At 47.7% G+C, this 8,327-nt stretch overlaps 1 protein-coding gene across 2 annotated transcripts in view; it reads left to right on the top strand.

The window, feature by feature from the left end:
* Slc9a3 (solute carrier family 9 member A3) overlaps positions 1–8,327 on the top strand; it is a 47,031-nt gene that overhangs the window by 23,121 nt on the left and 15,583 nt on the right. The window lies entirely within an intron of this gene.

The raw sequence follows: 8,327 nt of genomic DNA, 5'->3' as shown, positions 1-8,327 counted from the left end.
GCAAAAATTGTCTTTTATGTCCCTCTAACCAAATTATTATTGGCCTCAAAGTATGTCTGTTAAACATCCAAGAAGGTTAGTTCCACCAGTCCTGTACTTTTAATTACTGTGTGTCTCTTGGGCAAAGACTAATTGTTCTCAGATAAACCTTACCTAGACATATATTTCTTAATCTGCTATGTATAATTTGTCAGTAGGTTGTAGGAGTAATATGGGTCCCTCTAGTTTTCAAAACTAGCTAGGCATTAGTCTTACCCCTACACCACAGTTTTCCCATTTAAGGTGCCCCCATTTTCCCCCTTTCTCCCTTACTAATACCCTTCTCCTACGGTCCTACCTCTCTTGAGCTCCTTCTTTCCCTTTATCCCCTAGGTTCCTTGTATACCCTTCCCTCCCCCCTCCCCTAAATGAACCCAATTTTTGTCCATATCTCCCTTATTTAGGCCTGTTTCCTACTGTTCTTCTCTTTCTTTTCCTTTACCTCCCTGTTTCCTTTCCATTATTCTGGTTCCTGTAGTTATGTCTGGATACATACTCACTTATCAGGGTTTGGTTCTAGGATCCACATATGAGGGAGAACATATGTCTATTTTTTTCTGAATCTTTTGTTACCTCAGTATAACAGTTTCTAGTTCTATCCATTCACCTGCAGATTTCATGATTTCATCTTTCTTTATTGCTGAATAAAACTCCCTCATATAAATGAACCACATTTTCGTTATCCACTCGTCAATTGAGGGACACTTAGGTTGCTTCCATCTCTTAGCTATTGTGAAAAGAGCAGCAACAAACATGGGTGTACAAGTGTCTGCAATTGGATGAGTTCTTTGGGTATATGCCAAGGAGTGGTATAACTGGGTCAAATGGTAGGTTCATTTGTAGTTTTTTTAAAGAGTTCTCCACACTGCTTTCCATAGGGGACTACTTGTTGAGGTGATGATCTTACCAGGTAACTAACCTTTGTGAACTGAAACTCCAAGTGCTGTTTCCCTGTCATCGCTGAAATCTATTCTGTTCTCTTAGCTCCATGGGCAGCATGGGACCCACCTTACTCCTGTGTGATTCACAGGCAATTACAGGGATCAGCTAGAGATTTGGAATTCAGAGAATATGGGGTTCCTTTCTCTGGCTCTTCCGTTCCTTAGATTTGCCCCTCTTTTTAGTGCCTGCTTGGATCTTTGTCCCCTGGCTTTTTGCTTGGCTCAGCTGGTTGCTCAGCTGTATCTGGCACCTGTGCTTAGGAGGTTCAGGGTAGCAGGGAGGCCTCTGGACTGCTTCCTTCTAAGGTTTGGATGCCTCTCCAGTTTGGGCCTGTTTGCATATTTTTATTTTTTTCATAGTTGGTAAATGTTACTTGTGGGTGAACTGGGACAATAGGGGCTCCTCTGACACTCAACCATGTGGTGTGATTATTGAAATCCTTCTCTCAAGGTTAAGTTACAGCCAGTTGTGAGATCATAAAGTAAACCTGGAAACCTACCATACTTCATAAGTGGTGGATTTCAGTGGTGACATGATGGGGAAGTAGGCTGAAATGAGACACTGAAATGAGGAAGTGGCCCTGGGAAGAGTCTTTGGTGAGGAGGGGCAATACTAATGCCTGACTGGCTTCTGACCACACCACAGACCCACCACTGTTCCCACTCTGTACGTTCAATAAACAGTTGCCATTTGTTGCTGTTAAGGCAGACAGTTGTGCTAAATACCATTAGGAGCACCTGCTATGTTGTAGATGTTGTCCCTGTGAATGGGCAGCAAGCACCCTAGGGTGATGTGAGCATGGGTGATGAGGGTTTATCTTAAATAGCCATGTTCTGGTCTCCATCCAGTACTTGTAGCTAGCTGTAATTGCCAGGCTCTGGTGAACTGCTTTTCCTCATACTCTGTTCAGGTCAACACTCCCACCCCAAAAGTCTCTGTAGTGACTCTCAGAAGCTATCCAGTTTAGCCTGAAGTGCACTTTTGGGTGGCTCAGGTCACAGGAAGTGGGACTTTAAGGAACTCTTAAAGCTGTAAATAAGCCCCTACCCTATGCTCTATTAAAACAATAAATAAAATATTTTTTAAAATAAGTCAAAATAGTAACTTCTGTGTTGGACAACAACAAAAAGAGCCAAAAAACACATGAAGGGTTCCAGAGTCATCTCGCTACAGGCCAGATGACACCTGGGCTGCTCACCAGCTAATGACAAAGGGCATAAGCATCCTGTCTGTCTGGACCAGAGGCCATGGCAGGTCTATAGATGCTGGTCTGCACTAGACTGGAGCTCTGGGGCAGCTCAGGAGGGCCTTGCTTCTGCTGATCACCATGGCTTGTAATAGAAGGAGCCAGTGCTCCCTGAAAAGCCTTTGGCAATATCATTTTTTAATTTAGAAATTGACAAGGCCTGCATAGAATTTGTGGATGGACAATGCTGGAACTATGTAGTCATTTGTGAGCAGTACTTTTGGGTGTAAAAACACTGCTGCTGTTTTTCCAGTTGCCCAGGCCTGAAGGAGGCCTGGCTTAGAGAGGAGCTTCCTGCTTGCCATAGGAGAAGCCACTTTCACCCTGAGCAATGTGATCTTCCAGGCCCTCATCTAGTGGCTGCAGGCAGGAACAGGAGTTTGTTAGGCTCCCAGTGGTCTAGAAATATCTTTACCTGTTGCCCTGGATCTATACCTGACATACTTGCTGAAATTCTTAAATGGTGCCTAGTGGGCACAGCTGAGAACAGAAGTGATATTGAGGTCAGAACAGTAGCGTCTACTCTGTGTGGCTAGGCAGCTGGGCTGGACTCATTGGCATCTCAGACCCTCGCCCTCTTCTGATAGGGCACTTGAGGATCTTGTGCCCACATGTCTGGGTATTAGTGTGCCTACACTGTGTGTGCCTGTATATATCCATGTGTACACAGGCAAGTCACACGTGTGTTGGCTCATGTCTGACCCTGCCCTGCTCTGCAGCATAAGGAGGGGCCTGTGGTGTCAGGCGCTTCCCCTTCTTTCTTCTGGGCAGGTTTTCACTGCTCGGTCCAGTTGCTCTGTTAGGCAGAGTTTAATTCGCCAAGGCTTATACCTGTTAAAGTAAAACCAAGGGATTTACTGTGCTGTTACATTTGCTAGGACTCAGCTAAATCTGCCTGTCACCTTGAAAGATCCTTGGCAGTGGGGGTGACTATGGACCTGACCAAAACCTGCCCCCAACTGCATTTCCAGGGAGTGAGGGGAGTTCATCTAGTGTCTCCCCAAATGTCCAGGTGGCCATCATGAAGCTCTTTTTTGGTGCCTAGTCCAGAAGCAACTGGCTATGGGTGCTTGGACCTTCCACTTCGGTCCTAGAGTTTGTAATTAGAACTAAAGTGTTTGCTGTCTCTTGTCACCATCAGTTGGTTGTACCATTTTGTGCTTAATTAGCTGTGACTCTCTGAACCTCAGCAATCAGTTACTTGTTACTTATGGACTTGGATGTCTATCACACCTGCTCTATGGAAGATGTGCCTTCATTGGCTTCCCTGTTCCTTGTTCTCAGCGTGTTTTATTTGTCCTCTGAAGAGACCCTCCTCCTCTCTGCCTCCTGCTAGCACTGGCTCCTGTTTCCTGGAAGCTTGCTTTAGTTTTGGCTTTCACAGTTGCACAGCTGAACCCAACCCCAACACAGGACATTTTGATGAATTCTGGACCATTCTGTGCTCTAGGACAATAAATACAGCAGGCTGCTCTCTCTGTGTTAAGGCCTTAGGCATCCTCTGCCTTTCTGGTCAGCGTTTCATCACTAGCAAATGCCTGAGATGAATCACTTATAAGGAGAAAAGGCTTATTTAGGCTCACAGCTTTGGAGGTTCCAGTCTAAGGCTGGTCTGTTGCTCTTGAGCCATGGCAAAACATCATGATCATGTGGTAAAGCAAAACCTCTTACCTCATGGCCAGGAGCATAAAGAAACAAAATAAACCAGGCCCCCACAATCCCCTTTGAGGCCATGTCCCCAGTGATCTAGGACTCTCCCTAGTTCCATCTCCTACAGGCCCTCCACAGTATCACCCTGGAGACCAAGCCTTTGGGAGACATTTAGGATGTAAAGCCTAGCATAGCTCTTGTTGCCTACAGGCCATCAGGCCATACCTTCCCTAACAGACAAATGGACTTTAGAACTTTAATACTTATCACATATCAACCACCTGGCTCCTGGCCCCTGCAGGTGTGTAGACTGAAGTCTGGCTCTCTTCTCTGGGGACATCCTTCCATGCTGCACCAGCATCTTCATGGCCCCAAGGCTAAGCTTCAAGGTAATTTAAAGAATAGTTATGGGGCTGGAGAGATGGCTCAGTGGTTAACAGTACTGACTGCTCTTGCAGAGGACCCGGGTTCGATTCCCAGCACCCAGATGGCAGCTACTAACTTAACTCCAGTTAAGTCCTTAACTCCAGTTCCAGGGGAATCCGAAGCTCTCTTCTGACCCCCGTGGCATTGCACAACACAGGTGTACTCACGTACATGCAGGCAATACACTCACACATAAAATTAAAAAAATAATTAAAATATTAAAAAAGGAATAGTTATACACTATGAGATCATTGTGAAGAGCCACTGCAACTTCCCCCTCAGGTTCTACCAGCTCCACTTCCTACCTTGCTTTCTTCAAAAGTCACATGTAGGGGCAAGTCCTGGGATGGAGAGCCTAGGAGAGCCTAGTCTTCAGATGGGAAGGGTGTACCAGATGATTGGCAGCATCTGTGATGTAGACAGAGAAGAAAGGCCTGGCCTGTTGGGTGCATTTCACCACAGCAACCTGCAGTCTGTGTTCCAGCATAAGACCACAGCAGGAGAGCACCCAGCCCCTTGGGAATAGCTGGCCCTGACCCACTGCAGCCCATATCTGGGCCATCTTGTGTGTGGATGTCTCCTGCCTCACATCAGACCTGTCTGGTCAGTTGTAGGTGCCCACCTCTTCCAGCAGCAGGAGGCAGGTGCCATTGTAGGATTATTCTACAGCAGCTGGCTCACCAACTTCTAGAATGCCCATTGTGCCTATACTTGCTTAGCTGCTAGCAAATTGCTACTTAAAGTCAATCAAACCTCTAGCCTAAGTAGCTAATTACAATGCAGATTGCTGCAGACACACAGGAACCAGCACAGACTAGGCTGATCCAGGCTGCTAAGTTGGCCCGATGAGCAGGCACCCCACCATTGACAGGATGAGCCTATCCCAGAGCAACTGTCAACTGCCTTTCCATGGCCATTGAGTCCCAAAGCCAGGTTCCTTTGAGGTTTCTTTCTGTGGCAATGGAAGAGTAGCCACAGAAGAATAAGTAGATAAGTCATCCAGTCTAGAAGGACACACAGGCCCCAGCGAAGGTAACTGAGGTCAGAAGGAAAGCTGTTCAAGTCAGGCAGGAACACAGTGCACAGAGAGCTTAGAGTGACTAATGACACCATGGACAGGAACAGGCCCCGTCTCAAGGAAGAAGAGCAAAGCCCCAGTTGTACCAGCAACATAGTTTCAGAGTTCAGATTCCAGAGCCTAGAGCCCAGTGCTAGTCACAAGAACCTAGACAGTACTGAAAGGGTTTCCAGAGCTTTGAAAACGGTGAGTCAGCTACCAACATGAGACCTGAAAAATAAATAGAAACAACAGGAACAGTGAGACATGGCTCACACCACTACAAGGTGAAAGGCTTGAAGTTTGCGGGGGGGGGGGGGGGGGAGAGAGAGAGAGAGAGAGAGAGAGAGAGAGAGAGAGAGAGAAACACAGGAAGTAACCTGAGATAGTTCAGGGCGGGTGCCTGCTCCTGCAGATGCTGCCTGTGCCTCCACTCCACCAGACCTTGGGAAACTACCTAAGTGCATGCAGCCAGCCTCCTGGTCTGAAGTTAAGGAAGTCCCCTGGAAATAGTGGAGGAACAAAGCCACAGGCTGAAAGTGGGGCATTGAAACGATGGCTGGGGGAAGTCAACCAGGATTTTATAGGTCAATTTATGAAAAGGATAAACACCGCAGTGAAGAAGCCATCACACTTTGTAAATAACAGTTCAAGACAAGGACGTAAGTATCCGAAACACGGAAAGACAGTCTTGATACACAGTAAAAGAAAGCAAGAGTCGGGCCTCCGTGAGACACCAGACCATGAAATAGGCAGGAGCAACAGCACTCTTCCAAGGGACCCTGGGACCGAAGAACACAAGATCTTGCACACATCTAAAGGGTTTCTCTGCCTTCTTGTACATGTGGAGAAGTATGTTTGAGAACGGTCTTTCTACTGAGAAGGTCAGAAGCAGTCTGTACCCCATCCACACCACGCATAGGTGAATGGTCTGAGAGAATGAAGAGATCAAGTCATTTTCCAGAATTTTCAGGGCCTACTTCTGAACAAAAGCACCTGGTCTGAAGCCAGCCTGTCCTCCATTCACCTTAGACTCCGGTTGTTGAGATCTTACAGACACCAACAACTACAAAGGAGTGTGCAAGGGATTAGCTGATAGTGTCTAAAGGGCAGACTTGCCATTGTTCCAGAGATAAGAATGGCTCTGGTGCCTTCTCTGCCTTAGCTAACAAAGGGGACTCCACAGAGATGGGATTTCTGTGGTCTGTACTAAGGTTGCAGGAAAAGACCAAAGTCCTGAGCAGAAGGCAGCCTTGCAGCTTGGGTATAGTCAGAGTTCAGAGGTCTCCTGGTCTTTCTGCACTGCCTCTCAGAAAAGCCCACACTCCAGGAATTCAAAGGGCACAGGGTACCAGTCCCAGACTCTGAGACCCTGATCAGGGCAGAGCACAGCTTTAAAAAATGTGGCGCTAACTGGAGCCTGCCCAAGAGGTAAAGAAAGGTAGGTCAGTTACATGGACTCTGTGGCTGTTCTACAGCCACCTGGAAGTCTGGCTCAGGGGGCTTATGGGACTGGAGAGCATAGCCAAAATAAGGCATGGCTTCTACAGCCAAGATGGGGGAGCATATGTGGGGCACGTACAGGCTGGTCCGACACCAAAAGCACAGCCTGCCTCTGCTGGCTAAAACTTGATCTTGCCTGGAGCTGGCGTCTTGGAGTCTAGACTACTGGGGCCACAGGTGGTGACCAGTGATGTGGCAGGCAGAGTTTCTGCCTTCTTGATGGGCCAGGAGACTCACACCACAAGGGGCCAAGCCGTTCTCAGGCTTGGAGAGGGCAGAGGCACCATTTGTGGGTGGTGCAGGGTTGTCCTGGTTAAACACAGCAGCAACTTCCAACTCTGGGTGGAAGAATCCTTCTTAGAGGCTGGCACCTAATCTCTAAATACCCACAATTACCTATGGAGAAACAGGCTAGGGAGCTCTATCAGGGCTATCCAGTTAGGAAGGGTGGGTCCAAAACCAGCCTGCATTCCCCACCACTGCCATCAGACTCAACAGAAAATGCTTTTTTCTGAGATGGGATCCTGATGTGAGGATTCCAACATCACTCTGGGATAAGGGGGAACATGGATGATTTGGAAGGTGGAAGGCCACTTTTTTTAGCAATTCAGAGAAATCACCATAATATGAGTGAATTTGATTGTACAAAACATCATGTAAGCCAAAGGAAGCAGCCCTGTCTGTCAGCATTCCTGCTGTGTTGAAATCAAGCTGAGCATAGGAATTGCAGTCACCTTTCTTCTGAGTCCAAATCAGACACAAGAGCCATGGCCAAATGGCTGCTTTCCTTCAGGGCAGAGGTAAGTGCCCTTCAAGCCTTCACAGGGCTGCTGATAGCTGAGGGGACCGAGACACCCAAGGAGGTGGTCACTGGTTCTCTGTAACCTTGATTACCAGGAAACCAGATAGTTTCTGCTTGGGGATTTGGAGACTCTTGCTGTAGGGGCTGCTATGGCCCAGATAGGTATGGCCCCAGAGGAGAGCCTCACAGCGGAGGGAAGCAGTGGTTTCCCATAGTTGACTACAGTGGAACAGGTTTGACCTCAGGAAAAGCTGGGTCAAGTTAGGGGGCCTCCATCTAGTGGAGAAGGGATGGACTCTGCCCAGCCTAGGCTTTCTCCTTTCAGTTGCTGTTCAGTCCCCTCTGTGGAGTCTGTCATGACCTGAGGGACTCTGTCATCACTGCACATACCTGTGTGAACATGGCATCTCCATGAGATAGAAACATTGGCATGGTGTGGCAGAGCCTCATCCATCTTTTGGTCTTGGTGTATTGAGAGACAGGCTAGGGAGCCCTGTCAGGGCTATGAGTATCAGCTTTGGGTGGAAGTAACATTTCCAGAGGAATCTGCCTGTCATCAGTGTGGCTCTCATCCACCATCAGCTGTGAGCCACAGCGGGGGAAGGGGGCAGTGAAGAGATTTATAGTGCCTGGGAAGAGGCACCATATATATATATATATAT

The sequence above is a fragment of the Nannospalax galili genome, unplaced genomic scaffold (assembly GCF_000622305.1).
Source record: "Nannospalax galili isolate Female #2095 unplaced genomic scaffold, S.galili_v1.0 scaffold1146, whole genome shotgun sequence".
NCBI lineage: Eukaryota > Metazoa > Chordata > Mammalia > Rodentia > Spalacidae > Nannospalax > Nannospalax galili.
The sequence above is the reverse complement of the archived record's forward strand: the minus strand, read 5'-3'. Positions and strand labels throughout refer to the sequence as shown.